The 22,126-nt window shown below is 40.5% G+C and overlaps 1 long non-coding RNA gene across 2 annotated transcripts in view; it reads right to left on the bottom strand.

Moving 5' to 3' along the window:
• Positions 1-10,305: 10,305 nt before the first annotated feature.
• LOC140695034 (uncharacterized) overlaps positions 10,306-22,126 on the bottom strand; it is a 37,005-nt gene continuing 25,184 nt past the window's right edge. The window contains exons 4-5 of one of the 2 annotated variants that reach the window (XR_012070724.1): positions 10,576-10,750; positions 10,306-10,399 (exon numbers count right to left, since the gene is read on the bottom strand). This is a non-coding gene — a long non-coding RNA (uncharacterized lncRNA). Of the gene's footprint in view, positions 10,400-10,575; positions 10,751-16,298; positions 16,375-22,126 lie in introns of those variants that run through there. The other variant, XR_012070723.1, reaches the window with a different exon arrangement.

Here is a 22,126-nt window from a genome sequence, read left to right as displayed (position 1 = left end):
TCTCTCTTTCTGCCCACGGCCTCTCAGCAGGCGTGTGCCATTTGTTGTCTGGGTTACCTGCGTTGGTCCCCGAAATATCCTTTCCCCCCAAAATATGGGCCTCTTCCCCTAAAATAGTATCTTCCATTCTGCTGCCAGAATAACCAGATATTCTGCAACATAAACATTATGCAATTCTCTTACTTACAAATAATCCAATATATCCCTGCTTCCTTAAGGATACATTGAAGTCTAAGCACACAAGGCCCATCGTGACAGAGGCCTTGTGCACCTGACATTCCCACCTATGGATCCTTTGTTCTAGCCCTACTTGTTGTTCTTCAGTCTGGCCAAGCCGCTTCATGCTGTGTACACATATATGTCTCCACCTCTCTGCATGAAGTGTCCACTCCCTCTACCACAAAATAGAGAGCTAACGTCCTTTCACCTTTCAAGATTCAGTTCAAATATTTCCAGCTCTAGGAAGTCCAATTTGTGTTCACCTGCTTAGCAATCCATCAACTACTCGCCATGCCTCGCCTAGCCTGGGGAATGCAGACACCAAGTCTTACCTGTTTTGGTCTCCCCAGCAGTTGATACAGTGTTTGGCATAGCAGTGCTCAATGCTTGTTGGTTGGATAAATGAATGAATCAGTAAAGAGATGAGAGGTCTACAATCCCCCCCAGTTACTCAGCTGCCATTTTGGGAAGTTCATTCTGCGGAGTTAAGGAAATGTGAGTGCAGGTGGTGGGCAGACAGAACAGTGGTGAGGGCGTGGGGGAGACAGGCCTGGTCCTGGAGAGCGCAGGATAGGCGTGGGTGGGAGAGCACTGGAGAGAGAGGGAATGGAGGGGGCGGGTGCAAGGAGATGTTGAAGAACAACTGATATTAAATGCAGTAAATTAAATGGAGAACATAATATATGAAGGGGAAATCAAGTTAACAAAGCAAGGGTGGAAAAGGCAGTACCAGAGATGAAGAGCTCTCACTTCATCCCTCACAGCATTTCACTTATGGCACCTGCCCTCTGTGAAGGCAGTGTCAAATTCTTGAGAGACTGGTGTTTGTGCTGTGGGTGCTCTAAGTACAAAACGGTATCTTATGGCTTCCAGATTTTAAGACTGATAGATAATTTCTCTTATGTCCCATGTCTGAGTTCTCAGGCAGCAGGATCATTCGCTGGTGGGGGGAGAGATATTGTGGTTAACAACTCAGGGTTACTCTAATAATCTCAAAGGACAGTGGGGAATTCATGAAAACAAATAAAAGAGAAATTTCACTCAGAAAAAACCATATGTCATATAGAACTTTGTGGGGGCATTGGGGGCAATGTTACCGCCACCTCATCTAACAGTTTTATTTGAGTGTGTTGAAACTCCAAGCTCAAGTCACTTAAACAAGTAGGAGAACCAGGGTCCAGGCTGTGGTGCTCCAGACATGGACGGGAAGATGAAAAGCCTGACTACTGCCTCCGACAGGATCAGTCCAGTCGGGGAGTACAATGGACATGGACACGATCACACACCATCAAGACAAGAATCAAGTGCAATTCATGCCTAGACAGGAGAGCAGATAATCTCTAAATAGTGGAGGGGTCCCTGCCAAGGCTTGGCAAGTGTCCTTCCAGGCAGAAAAGCAGAGAAATATAATTCAGGCGAAGGAGACTAAGGTTGGTGGCTGGGTGCAAGGCCTAACGAAGCACAGATGGAGGGCTCCAGGGTCATCTGTCAGTAGCTGTTCCCCTTCAGCAGCTAAGAGGCATAACTAAAAAGGCAGGTGGGGTGTCATTAATGATCATGGGGAAAACTGGGAGGAGGAAATTGAGGTCAGGAGATCACCACCAAAGGCAATTTATTTTAGAGGAACAAAAATAATTCAAAAAGCACTTGGAAATTCTATCTCCCATGAATGAAAAGAACACAAAATAAGTTTCACTCCAGCGTTGAATACAGAATAACAGACTGCCTACTCTCAGAAATGGATTGAATTTTCTAATTCATCAGGGATTATTTAGATAATAGGAAAACGAATAAATCTGAACAATCTCTCTAAAATAGCTGTTACTCCATCCTGTTATGTAGGGTAGAGTTAGGCTGAATTATTTAATTGATATTTTAATGAGACTATAAATTTCTAAAAGCCTTATCAATTTCTCCCAAAAGCGTACAACTTTTCCTTTCATGACATTTATTTGACTTAATTAGAATAACTTTTTTCCAAGGCTTTTTTTGTGTGTGTTAAAATACCTAATGATATGCTGCCCCCAGAATGTTGTTGTTATTATTAATACTGATAATAGCCCCAATAAGACATATTTACAATTATGACTCATTTTGGAATAACAGGTCATTGGTTTAAAGTCGTTTTGAAAATAAGAAGAATAAACGAACATAATTACTACACCAGGGACAGCAGCTGCACCCTTAATGGAACCTGGTCACTAAACACAACAAAAGCAAAGATGAAACTCAAATCAGACACCAGGCCACAAAGCATAGCTGACTGAAGATGCCACAAGATGACCTTTCATTCACCGAGGGAACCAGATGCATTTCTATGTATAATGTATATTGTTAAAAGCAATTATTTTATATATAGAATGTAATTTAGGAAAAAGAAAACTCCATCTGTACACTTATAAACAGGAAGCACAAAGGGGTGCCTTTGCCAACAAGAACCTGCATGCATAAATGCAAAGCCTACTGACAAAAATCCTTTCCTGTCTCCTAAGCTTAAAAAAAAACTACTTCAAGGCAGTGGTGAGCTGAAAGGGCTCAGATACAAAACGTGCACATCATCAGCCTTCTAGTAGATAAAAGTGCGCCATGCATAATAGAAAAGATAACGTTTCCTATGGAAATCTATTTTGAGATTCAACAATTTAAAGGCAACTGAGAGCTCAAAACCAAGTTCAACCAAAGAGGAACAGAGCCCAAGCAAATGTACAGAAATGGACAAAGTCATTGGAGAAGGAGGGGATCTGTGTTCTACCGATACTCCAGATCAGCAAATTCATCCTGAATTCAAGCCAGTGATGTGACATGATGTCACTCAAGGAATCAGGCAGAAACCATCAGCCAGAAGAAATAGGAACAATATCAAAGGCAGGTGTGAGATGTGGAAGGGGTGACCCTGTGAACCTTGCTGCAATGAGGCAGGATGTGCTTGCGGGCTTTCTGCACAGGCTGGCTGGCTCACATGACTCTATTTAGAAGGATATCAGCCAACAGCTGTGCCACACGGGCTACAGCCTGAGCTGAGTCACATCTAGTAACGGTTCTGAGTTCATCCTTAGACGACATGACCAGAAGGATCTGAGAATCAATGGAGGAGACGTATCTGAATGAGTATTCCATTTCATTCCTTGGCAGTAAATCTTCAGCTTTGTGCAACATAAATATTGACAAAGATACACACAGGCACCCTATTTGAAAGCCTGACTGCATAATTGCATCTAATTGAGAGAAGCGGGCTCCGTTTCAGTATGCTAGGACATTGTTTGGCTCGGTAACCAATGCTTCTGAGACCCAAAGCATACTCTAGTATAACCGACAGCACAGAAATCTCCATTGATGACTTACTCATTTCAGGGTATTCATAAAATAACCCCAGTTTGCCCATGGGATACAGATGGTTTTCCCGTTCCCATCGTGGGTTGGTCTGTTCTGCTCCCAAAACTGTGGCATCATTAGATTCATGATCCAGCTGTCAAACAGATCAAATTATAAGGCAGGATATTATCAGACCAAGGTCATAAAGGTATTACTGATATCTCAAGCTGAACACATCATCTTCCCAAGAATTTAATTTCTTGTTTTCAGGATAAATTTCTTTTTATTGCTGCCTCCCTACCCTCAAATATTGTGAAAACTAGTCCTGACTACGTGCCTTGGGTTTACCAAAATTGTAACGACTACTACTACTTTATCTCCTACCTCCTTTTCAGGTGTTCATTTTAGCTTTTAGAAGATGCCTTCCCTCATTTGTCTTTTTTACCCCCACTTCTCTCCTATTATCCACCATGGCCTTTCCAGTCTGAAAGTCGTCAGAGAAAATAAGTAAAAGAAAGAAATACAGGTTCTGTGAGCTGGTGATAAGTGCTGTGGAGGAAAATAAAGGAGAGCGAAGAATGTGTGCTAGGGAGGAGTGGGGATGGGGCAGTGACCTTTGAATAAGGCAAAGACTGAAGCAAAGGGGTGGGCAGAGGAGGGGCAGAGGAAACAGTGATCACAGGCCTGCAGGTCCCTCACGCTGGACAGACAGCATGGAGACTGGTGTGGGCCACAGTGAATAGGAAATAATTGGTGGTTTTGGGGGTGGAGCCTTAGAGGCTGCCGTGAGGATGTGGGCATTTTTCCCTTTGAAGGAATTGCGGAGCCATGGAGGGTCACCGAGCAAAAATGTGATACTCTAATGTTGGATAGAACAGGTCCAAGACCCTAATACAAGCTGAACAAATCAAGGGACAAAGAAGTGACATGCCACCTCAAATTCAGTGCAGAGCTTGAAAGAAACACAGCCTCGACTCCCAGCCCAATGCTCTGTCCCCTTCTGGATGCTGTCCCACAGAGCTGTCTCTAAAGTTATGTTTTTTCCTCACTCAAAGGCTTGTGGGCCAACTGAATGCTTCCCCCTTTTCAAATGGCAATTTATCCTGAAAGGAAATCAGAGTTGGCAGTGAAACAAGGCATGGACCTGTAGCCTACAGAGCTGTTGTCCCTGAAAGCAACAGCTGGCGCGTGGTTTACTCGTGGAGTTCAGCAGAAGAGACAGAGCAACAACAGACAACTTAGCATCTGGCTGAGTTTCGGCTGACTGCACTGCACGTTTGGATGTATTTCAAATTTGGACAGTGAGGCGGCTTCACACGAAAGGCAGGTGTATACATCATACATGCCCACACGTCTGTATGCATACACACGTAGACACACACAGAGCATATGATGTGACTTGTAAAGAGCTGCCTCTGCTTGGTTTCCCACGGCCTCTAATTTCAGCATTAACCTTTCACTGGCCATGCTCCCAGGTTTGCTACGAGATTTCTTTGCAATGGAACATGCCCTTCGCTTCACAAACGTTCCCCAATTCTTTCAATGACATTAGGGGAAGAGCAGGGAGCCCTGGGAAATGCTGGGGATATGGACTCGAGATACCCCTGAATCTGAATCCACACTTCATGGCTTATTTGTTATTTAACTTTATTTACATTCAAAATGCAATTGTTGCAGATCTCAGAAGATGATTTACACTCACTGCTATGGCAGAATGTTGCGGTTAGTAGACTCACCACAGGATCCTCTTATTCAACACGTTCTTCCAATATTTCAGATATTACTGTATCACAAATGCCCATTTCTATATTTTGATATCTGCTTTTCAGTATAATTATCTTTCTTCTTTATTCTCTATATATTATGATTTTAGAACATTTTTCTGAGAAGTGTTCCACAGGCACTGTACATATGATACTTGGATAAAGAGATCCTGGAGATCAAAACCACATTTAAATCCTTAGATAAACTCAGCTGTGTCATATACATGGCTAGGTTTAGTCTGCTTACTTTGTTACTTTGTTTAGTAATTTTTGTTTCAAAGAACAAGATCCTTCTGTATAGCACAGGGAACTACACTCAATAACTTTTAATAGCCTTTAGTGGAAAAGTATATGACAAGGAATATATATATATATATGAGCCACTATGCTGTACACCAAGAATTAACACAATATTGTAAACCAACTATACTTTCAACAAAAAAAGTTGAAATAAAATTGAGAGATGAAACTTCCACTGCCCAGACTGCTGTCACGATGAAACGATTCAAAGCAGGCCAGGTATTAGCAACCCCCCTGACACAGCAAAACCCCATGTGGGATCTTCCTTTTGAGCAGCACTGGCTATCCGGCTGTGGCCACCTGTAAATAGGGTTGAAGTCACTTAGACCCTTGGCTTGGGATCACCATTGCCACAGGGGTGGGGGTCACTGCAGCACCTACGAGAATGACGGGGCCAGCCTCCTGCTGAAGCCGCTCCCCAGGCCACAGCCCGGAGCGCTGCAGGCAGGTCTGAGGTCCGGCCGGGGGCGCGCAGCTCCACAGCCACTCGGAGCCCTGCGGTGCGGGTGGCGCTGGGACTACGCTCGTCCATCACCCTCCCTGGCACCCAGACTCGGGATTCTCCTGGGGGAATTTTTCTCTGCCTCATACTTCCTGTCTCAGCATTTGTGGAATCCGGTCCATGCCACAGGGAAGCAGGGCTTTTACCCTCCGGGACCCAAATCCATCACTGTATGGATCCAGGGTGAAACTTCCATGTTAAATCACCTGGCGCTCCCTTCTTGTGCTGAAATGCCCTCCCCTGTCGATGGCATTAGGTCGTATTAGAAGTCCCGACTTGCTTGTCCTTAGCTAAGACTCTGAGCCTCTTGCTCAGTCTTCCTGAGTGGAACCACTCATCTGTGGCAGAAAAGCTTGGGCTGTCGTCCACCCATCATTGTCCTCGGTCTTTTGGGTTTTCTGTTGGGTTATGGTTCTCGTGCAGGGATATCAATTTGCACATGAGAAGCAACTGTAGACATTTTAGAAAATACAGACACTGGATCCTCCCCCCTCTTCAGCCAAGGCTGGAAGCTTTCTCCCTCTAGCAGGGGTTACACAATCATTTGCTTGGGAATTGACCACACATATTGGCATAATCATAGTAAATTGCCCTTTACTCTGTGCTTGCCACGTGGCATTTTCTACTTCATGTTGTCTTTGTACCTTCATTATCACATTTAATCCCTGCATTATTGATTATCACCATTTCTGTTGAGGACACTCCTACTTGCTAATCTTGAATACAAGTATCTTTGATTCTCTTAATCTATTTCATTCCTGAGTTTCCTGTTCCTGAATTTAAAGAGTGAATTATGGACACATGTAAATAAGATTCTCTTATTATATGTATCTGACTCATCCTCTAACCAAATCATATCTGGAGAAGAGAGATTTTCTCTTTTAAACATTTGTTTTTCTTATTATATAGTAGTGCATACACATAGTGGAAAATGTAGAAAACATATAAAGTAAGAAAATTACAGCCATACATTATCTAAACACCAAAGGACAATGCTATGTCATTTGGGGCATTTAACTATTTTTCTTAATATTTTATCATAAAATTTCCCTAGGAAAGTTGCTTAACCCTGGAATTGTACTAGCCTTTTGTCCAGTACAGAATAACATTCCCAGAAATGACCCCAACATCAAAATAGTATGTGAGGCTGGGAAGGCCACAGGGCACTCAGCTTATTCTCTGAGTCCTACAAAGAATGCTGTTAATTCACTGATTTTACACATTCGATGCCTGTGAGTCACTCACTCACTCAGCTGGCTCGGACTGAGACCTACTTTATACCAGTGCCAATCCAAGTGCTGGGGAGACCCCAGAGGGAGCCTGGATCACGGCATCACTTTCCTTCATTTGCTCCCAGAATCCTACTCAAGAACCCCACATGGGATTGGGGGGGTGGAGGCAGGTGAGATATGGTGAAATTCATTTCATTATGTTCCTTTAGACATATTCAAATAGCATGAAAATAGTAGCTAATTTTGATAAGTTTTCTTTTCCCTTCCTATGTATTTTTGAGAATGGGTATAGTTTTGGTGCAGCAAGAGTAATTGATAGATCTTTGGTATGGTAGGATTTTATATGAAAAATTAAGAAGGAAACTGCACTTATACAAAGAGAAGAGGCAGTGAGGAAAAAACAAGCCACCCTTGAACTTGGCTACAATTCAGAATTCCTGGTTTTCAAAAAAGGGAAACAAAATTCAAAATAAATTCCCTAAATATTTTAGCCCATAGTAGAAATACATGGAGGCAAAGTTCAGCTCACTGGAACCTAGAACAATGTGCTTATTTAAGCGAAGGTATAAACAGACCACAGATACTATAATGCATCCTTTACTTTAAACTAGTTCATGTGAGCAAGTTTCATTTCACATGAATTGCTCAGTACCAGTTTCGGAAATATATCCTCCTTGATTGGTAAAAATAGCTCACAGATAACCAGATTCAACAAAATTTATTGTTAAATAATTTACTTATTTCCTTCAGGAAATGCTTTTGAGTAATCTGAGTTAAGTATTTCCTCTATCTGCTGTATTTCTTTTCACAGAGAAAAGTAGTATTATTTGCACATGACCTACTTTTACTTCTCTGGAAATATCTGACTGTGAGCTCAGGGTACGGATTGTCTACTGCACAGTAGGGAAAAAGAAGATTCATTTCACAGCGAAGATCAGAATCTTTTTTTGAGGGGCGTGGTGAGCTGGGGGACAAGGGAAATGCCTTTGTTTCAAGACAGACCCCAGTAATCCATACTGAAGCTGAAAGATGAAGCCATTATGAAGAAATGTGGAAGGACACACTGACACGCAAAGGTGTTCACTCTGCAAAAACAGAAAGAAAGAAAGAAAGAAAGAAAAAATAATTTAACTGCCCTATAAAGAGAATGGACAGAAACTTGGTAATAAGCTAGAGAGAAGGAAGGTTAGTGAAGGGAGGAGAAACAATGAAAGGGAACTTGGATGCGGTGGGCAGAAGAGCAGGTTTCTGGAGCCTACAATGAAGGATGATAAGAAAAAATAAAGTTTAAAAAAGTTACAAAGTTTAAAATAGTTTAAAAATTAAAAAGCAAAGTTAAAAAAATAAATATTTTTATAGTGGCATGGAAGATTTTAAAATGATGGAGGTTTTTTATTTCAAAATTCAAGTTGTTTGAATTTCTCCCCCATTCTCCAAACAACAGTAAGACCTGCTTGTGTAAGTGGTTTTGGGGGACACCACAGAGAGGGGCGAGCTCTGCAGTTAGGTTGGCCAGGAGCAGAATGCTGGTGTGGAAGGCAAGACAGAAGAGAGTTCAACAGTTTCATGAAAACAGAAACTCAAAGCCAGAAATTATCTTAAAATGGTTAGTGTGGTAGGCAGAAAAATGTTCCCCCCCAATATGTCTATGTCCTTATCCCCAGAACATAGGAAGAGGTCAGATTCCCTGGCAAAGGGGGCCTATGGTTGCAGATGTGGTTAAGGTTGCTAACCAGTTGACTCTAAGAGAGACCAGCTGGATTATAGATTTGGGCCCAGTGTAATCACCAGGGTCGTTAAAGGAGGAAGAAAGAGGCAGAAGAGGGGAGAGAGGAGAGGAGATCTGACCACAGGTTCAGAGTCAGAGGCACACAACCATGCTGACCTTGAGAATGAGAAAAGAGGTCACAGGCCAAGAGACGCAGGTGGTCTCTGGAATCCAGAAAAGTCAGATACAGGTTCCCCTGAGGCCTTCAGAAAGAGCCGTGCCAACACTTTGACTTCAGCAGGCTTCTGCATTCAAGAAAACTACAAGTTTAAATTTGCGTTGTTTAGTAGAGACTTTTTCTTTTCTCTTCCTACTACCATGACGTTTGGGGATACTTGTTACAACAGCAACAGAAAGTGAATAGAGTAAGCTCCTTGAAATGTTCAGAAATTGCAGATAACACTGGACTGTCCACTTTGATGTGGGATTGGGCTTATGTGAAAATCAAAAGGACAGTGTGACCTTTGCTAACATCTGCTTTTCTCATTTTAGGAAGAGAACAGTAAGTCAAAACCTCTGTTGTTATTATTTTAGACAAGTGTCTCTTAAAACTTTATGTAACCCTGTGCCTTAGGACCCTAAGAGAGTCTCTTCTTAGAAGAACATGGATTCAGAGAGATAGTGTCTTACATCTGAGTCCCACAGTGGTCTCTTATTGGCAATGAGAGCTTGGGCATATCAGTTACCCTCTTTAAGCCACAGGATCTTCATTTGCAAAAGGAAGATAAGAATAAGGATTGTTTGGGTGATTAACTTGTACACACACACACACACACACACACACACATACATATATGTACAACATTTAATACAGTGACTAGCACATACTAGGCACTCAACAAATTCCTGTTATGGATTTTTAAATGCATATATAAAAGGAGGAGAAATTTGCAGGAAATTGTGGGAAAACTAAGTTCATGGCCCCAAAAAGGGCCATCTCTCAATGGGCTCTGATCAGTCAGTCCCCAGTGGTGGGCTAATAAGCAGAGACTATAGCACTTGGGGATTTATGTTAAACATAAAAAGGAAGGTATTTAAACATAATTATTAAACATCAGGTACGTTTATACTTTTGGCTGGATCATCTTATCTGGAGAGATTTAATAAGCAGAGAGTCTCCACTGTTCTAGAGATGGGCATGCAGGAAAATGATGTGGGTGGGTGGGCCATTCTCACCCACCCAAGATCACATGACTGAGTACTCATGGAATTAACACCTCTTGTATGTTATTACAGATGGGCTGTCCTCCCATGATTATTGTCAGCTGTGTCATCAGTTCAAGGAGACATCACATGGGTCACACTGGAATATTAGAAAGAAAATCTCATTTAAATTTTAGATAGCTCTAACATGAAATAAAGTCATTATTTTATGCCTAAAAAAATCTAAGGAGCAGAGAGTAAAGACACTCTTCATTGGGCAACTAAGAGAAAACCTGAAACAGGTTAGATTGTCAGAACACAAAGCTGTATTCACACCTCTTCATTTCTGTATTTTTACAGCCAATACACCAGATCTCATGGATAAGTCACAAATCTGCCCTTAAAGAATGTGATGTAGAAACACGTGGAGTAGTAGTTGACAAAATGGAACAAGAACACCTTCATGGCTGGGTTGTTCTCATAGTCAGTCTGGTCCTTGGGAGCTCTGCAGCTAGAATAAAGAAAAGGTAAGTCTGTAAAACTGTGAACGGCTTTGAGACCCTAATCAAAGCCACGGACACATGAGTTAACACATTTAATATGTGTGTGTGTGTGTATATATATATATATATACATATATACACACATACACACACACAATTCACACTGTTTTCATACCAGCTGTTTTGAATTTCTTAACATATCCACTATGTTAATTCCAACTGTACACACTGTTGTAAGAGTTTCTCCCACTAAGAAAGTGATATCCCACAAGGCAAAAAAAAAAAAAGTCACCTGTTCCTTAAAATTTATAAGCACAACAGTATCCAATGGGAAAGAACTGTCCTCTGTTAGGTGTAATTTGAAAGAAAGCTACTTCTAAACATCCTGCTAGATAATATTCTCTTGTCTCCCTGAAAGGCAGTAAGGTAGGACTATTGAAGAAGACAAACAAAACACGGGGCAACTTGCTAGAAGCATTTGGGGAACATAAAACGGGTCATCCTCCTAGTTCAGAATTTGAATTGGTCTTAGTATTTTCAGAAGATGACCACTGAGCAGACCACTGGGAGGACCACCCAGCCACATGCAATGTGTTGGAAGCACTTAACTTAGGCCGCTAAGCCGCTGGGTGGGATACAAGCCAGAGAGAAGAAACATTTATTATAGAAGCTGCAGCTGATGAGAATGGAGTTACACTAACAGGAACAGCATGGGGGGAAGACACATAACAGTGTGATTACTTGTCCTCTCCGTAACGCGCAAGCAAATCTGCCACTGGAACCACGACCCTCTTCCACTTATTTGCAATACAGAGACTATTTACTTTCAACAACAGGGTACATTATCTAATGTAATTGAAATTATTATTAAGCACTGACATATTTACACAGAGCTTGGACATTCTAAAGCTTCCTTTGTCCCTTTTACTAATGCAAAAATGGAGCTAATTCACTTCTCATATAGGCTAGAGAAAATAGGTTTGCAGTTGAAGTTAACTAAAGACTGTAATGTACTGCAATTGAAGTGCCTAAAAGATAGTCTCTGTTTTGACCTGGTTCTAAAACTGGTGTAGAAATTATCTCAGCTGCAGGAGGAGCTTACCAGAGTCAGTCATCATGATTGCCACTTTCTCATATATGGCGTTCAGGGTCACCATGATGATAAAACTGATATGGGAAGCAGTGATGGGCGTGGCCCACCTGCACAGTCAGGTACTTTTGGATTGGGTCTGTTCCATTCAGGTTCTTGGGAAGTTTTGCAGGAAATACAATGAACACTGAAAGTCCGTAGACAATGATCCCAATAACTGAAACAATGGTTAACAGGACCTGACAACCCAAGAACCCAGCAGCATGAGACTCACTAATGATCGTATTTTTACACAGAAAACTTGCCCCCAACCCAGCTTAAACAGAAAACATGCATGTGTTGTAAACTTCACATAAACGTGAGAAGTGATATAAATCGCACGTAAATGCCATAAGAGACGTGAATATCAGTCATGTTAAATTTTAGGGGAGGAGGAATGAAAGATGTCAAAAAGAATGAGTGCATCCACTAATGTAACACGCTGGCAGCAGGAGCAGCTGTGTGCAGGGCATAGGGAATATATGGGAACTCCACTTTCTGTGAATTTTTCTGTAAACCTAAAACTGCACTAAAGAAGGAAGCCTGTTAAGTATATTTTAATGGGTGAAAATGGGGTAACTGGTGGCATGATCTTTTGGAGGGAAGTCTGTGATAGCAGAACAAATGAAAGTAGCCCTTCTACATCTGTAGAATTACTTAGGTTATGAACTAGTTGTAACCCATGAAGGGGATATGCTTCCTTTCAAGGGAGAACCTATCACTGATTCAGGGGTCAGCAGGTGCTAGCTGTCGTCTTCATTCTGAATAGGACCAGTGAAGCTGTGGACATGCCCTGAGGGAAATAGTGGGAGTGACAGCAGGTCTCTGCTGATGAAAGCTTCACATGCTTTTCATACTCCTTGAGATCTTGAAATGGCAGGTATTCCTACTCCCTGCATTTGCACAAGATTCATGTCCCTAATCCACAGTAGTTTTGACTGTGTGGACCCAAGGGCAGCGGGGGTGTCTGAAGCAAAATTTGCACGTGGCTAATAGGGTTTCAGTTCCTCACTAGGCAGGTTTTTTTTCTGGCCACTGAAGAATGAACATTAAAGATCCCATTTTTAAACAGTTTTCCTTCCATCTACCTTCTTGGTCATAGTCCAGAAGCATGTACTCAGTGTCCCTGGCTGCTCCTGATGGGTGCCCCAGACAGAAAGCTACAAAGAATGTGAATTTCAGGACTAAGTGAACCACATCATGTTATTTACAGTAATAGCAGGCGGCTGGCTTGCACCTGCATGGGAGAGCAGAGGGAGTGTTTACAAGCCCCTCCTGGAGCCACACTCCTGTATCTGGATCCCAGCTCTGATGCTAGCTGTGGGGCCTTGTGCAAATTTCTTAACCTCTAGGGGCTTCAATCTCCTCACCCATATAATGGGGAGATAATAATAGCAATTTATAGGACTATTGTGATGAGTCAATTATTTACTAATTGTGAAAACAATTGGAACATTAACCGCAGGCATGTGAAAAACTCTACCTAAGTATAAGCTATGAATATGGTGACCAAAGTCTTAAAAAGGTGTTTTTTCTTAGTTTTTAAGCCATCAGTTTGTAGAGAAAGCATTTTATTTTCTCCTCTACTCTCTTTCATCATCCTTTTCTTCACAGTTAAGTCTTCATGCTTGTGAAAGGAATAACTTTTTGGTGTGTTTGTGATTAAATGTGAAAATTAGTTAAGGCTGAGAAAAATGTATTATAGAAGGTATATTAAGCCTTCCTCTCTTGTACAGCTCATATAGGCCATTTAAATAGTATGCATTTTTTAAAAGTCTCCATAGTAATTTTTTAATTATGTATTAAGTAAACATAATAGTTAAGAATGCGTAAATACTTACTATTGCTTCAGCACACATCTATTTTTCAAAATCCTCACAATCACCCTGTGGGGAAGGTAATATTATATCTCTTTTACAGATGTGGAAATAGAGCCACATGGAGATGTTGCAATTTGCCCCAAATGAAGCAACTATTAAGTGAAAGTACTGAAATACTCAAAGAGCCCAAAGACACACTAACTGTATAGCACTGTCTCCTACATGGTCTGTAAAATCAATTCTAATTCATTTCAGAACTTTTACAAACTTGACACATTTCCATTTTTCTTCCAAGCACTTAATGGGTTCACTATTTCTTAAGAAACAGGAAAGCTTTCCGTTCTCCTTCCTCAAGTTTCTTCTTATTTATCATCTTTTCTGATCATAAATTTAACATTTGCTCATTAAAGAAAATTTGAAAGTACTCAGTAGTGGACAGAACTGCTGTCCTGGATCTGTCCCCAGTCTTAGAAGAGGACCCAGAACTTGCTTTAGGATAAATAACCTCCCTTTTGTTTTTAGTCCTGTGATTTAACCTCGATTGACCCACTCTTTCTGAAGCACCAGAAGTAGATCTCAGTTGGTTTAAGACAAATAATACCCCTCATTGTATTGGCCTTGCACATGATTGGAGAATTGGCAAATAACCCAGGAAGAGCCACTATTATGTGAGGAGATACATGCTGGTGCCCATGTGAAACATAAGCTTCTTCTATCAAGAGAGGAAGCTGCCAAAAGAGACCTGTCTTGGTTTGGATGGATGATCTGGGATACTGCGTGCCTAGAAGCATCATGCTGAGACATCTTTGGACACAGAATGAAGACAGGACAAAAGCAGCCCTTGACATCATCTGGGCTAGAGTATCTCTCCTTGACTGAAGCCAGACCTCAGACCTGAGGTTTTCATTTACAGGAACCAATAAATCCCATGGATCCCCATTTCTTGGTTGTTGTTTAAACACATTGGAGATTGATTTTGTCACCTACAATCAAAAGACTCCAACTCTGAAAATGAATAAAAAATAAAATAAGAATAATGCTTCAACCTATAGACATAATTCCTTCAGAATGGTGCATTGTTTGTATATTACAAATCATTTTATATATTAATTTAATTCTCCAATCTATCATAAGCGCAACACTTTGACATGTCATAAAATATTTTCATGGACACACTTTTTCATGACTGCATACTATTCTACTTTGTGAAGAGTTGGAAGAATATTTTGGCTGAGATTTTATATATATATATACACATATAAAAGTATGTCTGTGACTTGCATCCATACTGACTTTTCCCTGCCATTTTGAAATAATTCCTGATTAAAAGTTTTTCAAAGCTGAATTAGTGGATTAAAACATATGAATATTTTTGACTCTTGATATCAACTGCCAGACTGCTTTCTAAGAAGGCTTGAGGAGTACACCAGAAATTAACACAGCATTGTAAATCAACCATACTTCACAAAAATTATCCAGTAACCTAGGCATGGGATTGGTGATCACTGGCAATTCATCCTCATAAACAGAGTTGTGTCACTTGAGAAGTGGAAAACTATTTCATTTTGATGTGCACTGAGTGAATTACCATTGAAGTGTGACATCTATTTTTTCTTTTGCGAATGTGTGTTCATCTTCTCTGCCTTCTACGCTTCTGAGATATTTTGATGTTACCTTTGAAGTGATCTGAACTCTCTATGTATTGAAGGAATTAGCCCCTTGTCGGATTTGTAAGCAAATAACATTCTCTGGTGTTTTGTTTAAAATTAGGATGCTCTGATGCATGGAAATCTTTGTATAATTTCCTCTGATACTTACTGTCCATCTAGAGGTTGTATACTCATCCATATTTATTTGTAGTTTTTTTTCTAATTGTGTTACTTTTTAAATGTTTCTGGAATTTATCACAATATATGGTTCACTGTATGATTTCAATCTTTTCTTTTCCCCCAAGTAGCTAACAAGTGTTTCATTCACTGAATAACCTTTATTTATCTCCCTGATTTGTAATGCCTTCCATCTCTTATATTAAATTATTATTGATATCAGAGCCCATATCTGGACTTCCTGCCTTATTTTATAATCTGGCTATTCTTGAACTAGTAAAACTCTCATTATCTTATTAATTTTTATATTACTAATATGATTTTATTCACAATAAACCCAAATCAATTTTATAACTTCTGATATTTTGGAGATATGATCTTTTAATCTAGAATCATGTGATTAAAGCACCTTTTATATCTTTCAGTAGTTTTTACTTTTATTTTTTGATAGTTCCTACTATCCTTTTGTTAGGCTATTCTTAGACATTTTACCTAGGTTGTTACACTTGGAAAATTTTAGAAATTTAATGCCTCCATCTGGTCTCTTAATCAGACCCTGGAGAATCCTAAACCACTGATCTGATTTGAACAAATGAGGTGAAAAGAATTGGGGGAAGCACTGTGAGCAGAAGAGACTGTGGAACCTCCAGAGCGGCGCCCTGCATTGGCTCAGATGTTCTCTGGAAAAAGTTTCCTCTATGAGACTACATAGTTCCCAGCTTGACTTTCAGATTTCTCAGCATTTCACATTAGATTTTAAAAGTCTGTGGCAGGTTCTTACCCAGAAAAAGAGCACTTGCGCAAAGGGTTATATGTATACACTTTCCCCAGGTGGTAAAGGGAACACGCTCTTCTTCCTAATTAAAAAAACAAGTTTAGTCAATCAAGGGATTACACCAATGAAATGATATTTCTCCTAACTGGTCAGTAAATCCTAAACATAATATAAAAAAAAATTTCAGACATAGCCTCCTTGTTTGTAAATGCATGGGTTTTTTCCTGTTTTTTTTCCTTTTCTTTTCTGTTAACGATGTCAAACACACAACAAAATATGTACAGTGTTCGTTTTAATACTATTTTTTGAAAATGCACATGTGAACAGTAAACTGTTTCCCTGCCATGGTCTGAGCACCTGATGAGGCCAAGATTTAAAGCTCTATTCCTTAGCTTGCCTTTGATTTCAGAAGTGAAGGTAGTGACAGCTTAGGGTCTGTGCAGGACAGAAAGAATCACAGTTGTCTGCAGCTAACTGGTGTCCACTGTGTGTTTCTTGGTTGAGATTTATGTGTTAATTAGCTACAACTATGAAGTTTAAGAGTTTCCATTTTAGAGTTTATATTTAGAATTTTTTAAGAGATGAAATCAGCAAGAATCAAGATTTAACTGGATTATAAAACCAGATATAGTATAATAATAGCTGTAACTAAGTACATGGCCCTTCCTCTGTGCCAGGAAGCCTTCCAAGTAGATTCTATACATTACTTCGACCCGTCCTTACCACTGTCATGAAGAAGCAACTCTCTTATTCTTATTTTATAGGAAACTATGGCACAGAGAAGTTAAGTTGTCCAAGATCACTCAGGAAGCAAGCTGCTGTGTTCAAATATGAATTTAGGCAACTTCATTCGCAAGATCTCACTACCACAACGCTGGCCTCTCTAAACAATGGAGCATGCTTTCTCAAGTAAAGTAAAATACTTCAAATAAAAAACTAAAAAAAAATAAGGCAATTTTTTAAATAAGGAAGAATGATAAAGTTAAATGAGTCTTCATCTTCAATTTTTCAACAAGCATGTCCCAATGAAAATTTAAACTTATTAGCTTGCAAAATTAAATTTAAACTTGGCAGTTTAAATGACCAAAAAACTTCTCTTCAGTATTTTTTGTATGCTGCCAATATGATAAGTTTTTGTTTTTCAGGACTCAAAAGCATTATGAACATCTAATTTTGTCTAAGATTCAGCTTTCATCTCTGAATGTACAGTCTTTCACCAACATATGCTTTTACCCCCATCTTCAGTTGTAAACAATGGGAACTATTCATAATGGGGATTATTAGAAGCTTATTACATTGTAAAAGACAAATGTCACTTTCTATTGGTAGCTGAACCTCATTTTTTTCCATTTATAAAAAGAGGAGTTTGACCTGCTCCCTCCATATCTTTTCAGTGCCAACATTCTGTAGATCTGTGATTCAATTTATTAAATCTATATTTGGAGACATTTTCAGATACTCCTAGTAAAAGCATTTTTTTCCCAAGAGTTATTCATTCTCACAACCTACTGTCCTGCTGCTGCTGACTGCAAGCACCATCAGCTCTAAATTATCTCAGCTGATGGAAAGAAGCAATAATACAAATGACTCAAAAATCATCTTTTCATAGCTCTGGAATGTTGATACAAAGATATACAGTTTTATTTTTTTAATTTTGCAGCAGGAGTGGCAGCAATAAATTTACATTTCCAGTTATGTAAAATGACTAGCTCAAACACTGCTCAAACACTGATGGCACCTCAACAAATGTTTCCCTGCTTCTTCTACCCTTTCTCTGACTTTAGGATGAGAGCCATGCTGCTTTGTGCACATCCCAGTAGGAAGGGGGAGCAGTGACCGGGACTTAGTTCAAGACAAAGGGGCACCTAGTCTATGATGAAAAGGAGGCCACAATAATGAAGGCGCATTTAAAAAAATGGGAGTCAACTATAAAAACCAATTTGTCTTTCCTTCTACATCTATGTCATTGCAGCTAATTTATATTTTGCATTTTTTATTGGTGTCATGAAAGGATACAAATCAATGCCTCTTTTCATATACACTTATACCAGTCTTTTTCTTTTCCCCCTTTTTACTGTTATTATGAAGGAAGGACCTCACTTCTCTTCTGTGTCCACCATTCCAGGCAGTGCTCCTTCAACTTGGCTGCACATTAGAATAACCAGAGGAGCTTTAAAAACTTCCCTATGCCAGAATGCGCCCCCAGGCCACTAAGTACAATCAGAGTTTGCAGTGATGGAACCCAGGCACCAACATTTTTTAAGGTCCCCTGGTGATTCCAACACGCAGCCAAGGCTGACAAGTCCAGAAGTAAACAGAATAAAGTGCATCTAAACAGCGCCCGCTTTTCCTGGGTAATCTCATCTATCTCCACGTGGGGACACCTCGCCTCCTATTCTGGCCAGACTTGTTCTTCCTGCTCAACCGTCTCCCATTTGTACTCAAGTTCTGCCTGGCACCGCTTCCAGAACTCCAAAAGTAAGGTGACTAACAGAGAGACAGAACAGCAGAATGTGGATCTTCAGTGATGCCTGATGCTTCAGAAATCTGTACTTAATATTTATTACACTTAACACTTTGGTAAATGGTTAATAAAATCACATTTTATTTATAGGCGATACTAAAGAAAAAAATGAGTTAATACCTTTTGTTTAAGAAAAAAGAAAATGTAGATAATTTATTGAACGTTTGGAAACAGACTAGCTCTCTAGCTCAAGGGAAAGGTATTAACGTGATGGTCAGAGGCAGGTGACTGTATCTGATGCTAAAGTACCTGCTACCAGCACATTATGCCCACTAAAAACACAAATATCGGGGGGAAGGGTGGGTATAGCTCAGTGATAGAGCACGTGCTAAGCATGTACAAGGTCCTGGGTTCAAGCCCCATTACCTCCATTAAAAAAAAAGTAAAAAAAAAAGCACAAGTAACTGTCACAATTTAAAAGCACTGCACGGTTCACCATCCAAGCCTTCTCCTCACATCCCTCTGTCTCTTCTGTCCGAAGGACCTGAGGGTGGGGAAGGGGATGAGAATGCTTTAGTAGCCCCTGCATTTCTATTTTCCACCACCCCAGTCACACAAACTTAAAATAATATTCTTAAATATGGAAAACTGCCATTTTTCTCAATCATCGGTAATGTAATTTTTAGAAATCGTCATTGTGTTTTAAGACTCGTAACTTTAAATAGTAGACAAAAACAACATGAAATGTTAATTGAAAATGTGGCTTCAGGGTGAATCCCCTAAGCCCTTCTTCCCACCAGACTGTTACCCCTAGGCCCCAACTCTAGAGAAATTGCAGAATAACCACTGTGTCCTCCACCATTGTACCTGAGTCTCTACAATGCTCTGAGAATAAAGAGGAAAAAGACACAGTCCCTGCTTCCGGGAGCTCCTAGGTGCACAGGACTCATTGTGAAATGATGGCTGAGGAGGCGTGTTAAGAGGGCTTGGATAACAGTCAGCAGAGGGTGCTCGGGGCAGGGAGCCGGAACTGTAGCCAAGGCTCTCCCAGAGGAGAGAACCACTGTGGTGAGCTCTGAGATGCCCTAGAATTGATCAGGTGAACTTATAATGTTAAGGCCATTTCTCCCTGGGGAGCTGCACATGCAAAGGAGGGAGGCCAAAGAGAGCCAGGTCCCTTCCAGGAACTGCAAATAGTCTAGAAGCGAGCACAGGGTGTGGGAGGCAGGTGAGGCAACCAGGTGGAGAGATCACAGGGGCACATCACAAAGGACTCTGTGTGCCTCCAAGGTAGAGGAGACATGCAAAGTGATCTAGAAAGAGACAAGATAGAGGCAGGGAGGACTATTGGCAGGTTCATGTGAAGGCCTGCTGAGGCCCTGCCAGGAGGAGAGAGAAGAAAACATTTCAGCAGGTGGACGGATTGGCCACAGGTGTGATGGAAGGGCAGGAAGAGGTCAAAGATGCCGGCCAGCTTTCTGGCTTTGGCAGTGTCTAAATTATAGTGCCATTCCCTGAAATAAGAAGGGCAAGAACCTCCTAGAGGAAAACATAGGCAAAACATTATCTGACATACATTTCAAAAATTTTCTCCTAGAAGAAGTAAAAGCAAGAATAAACAAATGGGACCTAATGAAACTTACAAGCTTCTTCAGAGCAAAGGAAACCAGAAATAAAACAAGAAGAAAACCTACGGAATGGGAGAAAATTTTTGCAAGTGAAACCGACAAAGGCTTGATCTCCAAAATATATAAGCAGCTCATACAACTCAATAAGAGAAAAATAAACAACCCAATCCAAAAGTGGGCAGAAGACCTAAACAAGCAATTCTCCAAGGAAGACATTCAAATGATCAAAAAGCACATGAAAAAATGCTCAATATCACTAATCATCAGAGAAATGCAAATCAAAACTACAATGAGGTATCACCTCACACCAGTCAGAATGGCCGTCATTCAAAAATCCACAAATGACAAATGCTGGAGAGGCTGTGGAGAAAGGGGGACCCTCCTACACTGCTGGTGGGAATGCAGTTTGGTGCAGCCACTGTGGAAAACAGTGTGGAGATTCCTCAAAAGACTAGGAATAGACTTACCATATGACCCAGGAATTCTGCTCCTGGGCTTGAATCCAGAAGGAAATCTACTTCAGGATGACACCTGCACTCCAATGTTCATAGCAGCACTATTTACAATAGCCAAAACATGGAAACAGCCTAAATGTCCATCAACAGGTGACTGGATAAAGAAGATGTGGTATATTTATACAATGGAATACTACTCAGCCATAAAAACCGACAACATAATATCATTTGCAGCAACATGGATGCTCCTGGAGAATGTCATTCTAAGTGAAGTAAGCCAGAAAGAGAAAGAAAAATACCATATGAGATCGCTATTATGTGGAATCTAAAAAACAAAAACAAACAAACAAACAAAAACAAAGCATAAATACAGGACAGAAATAGACTCATGGACAGAGAATACAGACTTGTGTTTACCAGGGGGTTAGACGGTGGAAAGGGATAGACTGGGATTTCAAAATTGTAGACTAGATAAACGACATTACACTGTATAGCACAGGGAAATATACAAAAAATGTTATGATAAATCACAGAGAAAAATTGTGCCAATGAGTGTGTATATGTCCATGAATGACTGAAAAATTGTGCTGAACACTGGAATTTGACACAACATTGTAAAATGATTATAAATGAATAAAAAATGTTAAAAAAAAAAAAGAAGGGCAGGAAGAGGGGCAAGTCATGAGAGGAGACAACTGATTCAGTTCTGGCTGAGTTCCTGTGGGCTCCAGGAGAGATGTGCAGTAGGAAAATAAAACTCTAGAAATCGGGAGAAAGTTCTAGGCTGAGCCAAGTAGTTTTACTGTTTCAAGAGGCTAATGGGTGTGAGTGGACAAGCTCACAAGAAGTGTATAGGGATAGCTCTCACCCTCCTGCATATGGGATGCATTTGGGAGCCTTTAAAAAATAGTGCACCACAGCCTGGAGTGGGGCCTTTGTACTGTTTATTATTTTTTAAATACTTCTTTTCTTTTTGTGGGGAGTATTGAGCATTATTTATTTTAATGGAGGTACTGGGAATTGAACCCAGGACCTCTTGCATGCTAAGCACGTGCTCTACCACTGAGCCGTACCCTCCCCACATTTTTTTGTTTTTAGACACTAGCTCTACCGAGCAGTCAGGGTTGAGAATCAACCTGCAGAGAGCAGAGAGCCTTGGGGTTAGAGAACAAGGAGAAGCTGCCCAGAGCCCTGTAGACCCCACCAGGGGCAGCCGGAGACGCAGGGAGCCTCAGAAGTGCTGTGAGGAATGTGAACTCAACACTCCCCAATGGCAAAGATGACAAA

The sequence above is a fragment of the Vicugna pacos genome, unplaced genomic scaffold (genome assembly GCF_048564905.1).
Source record: "Vicugna pacos unplaced genomic scaffold, VicPac4 scaffold_124, whole genome shotgun sequence".
In the NCBI taxonomy this organism is placed as follows: domain Eukaryota; kingdom Metazoa; phylum Chordata; class Mammalia; order Artiodactyla; family Camelidae; genus Vicugna; species Vicugna pacos.
This window is presented reverse-complemented; position numbering and strand designations above follow the sequence as displayed.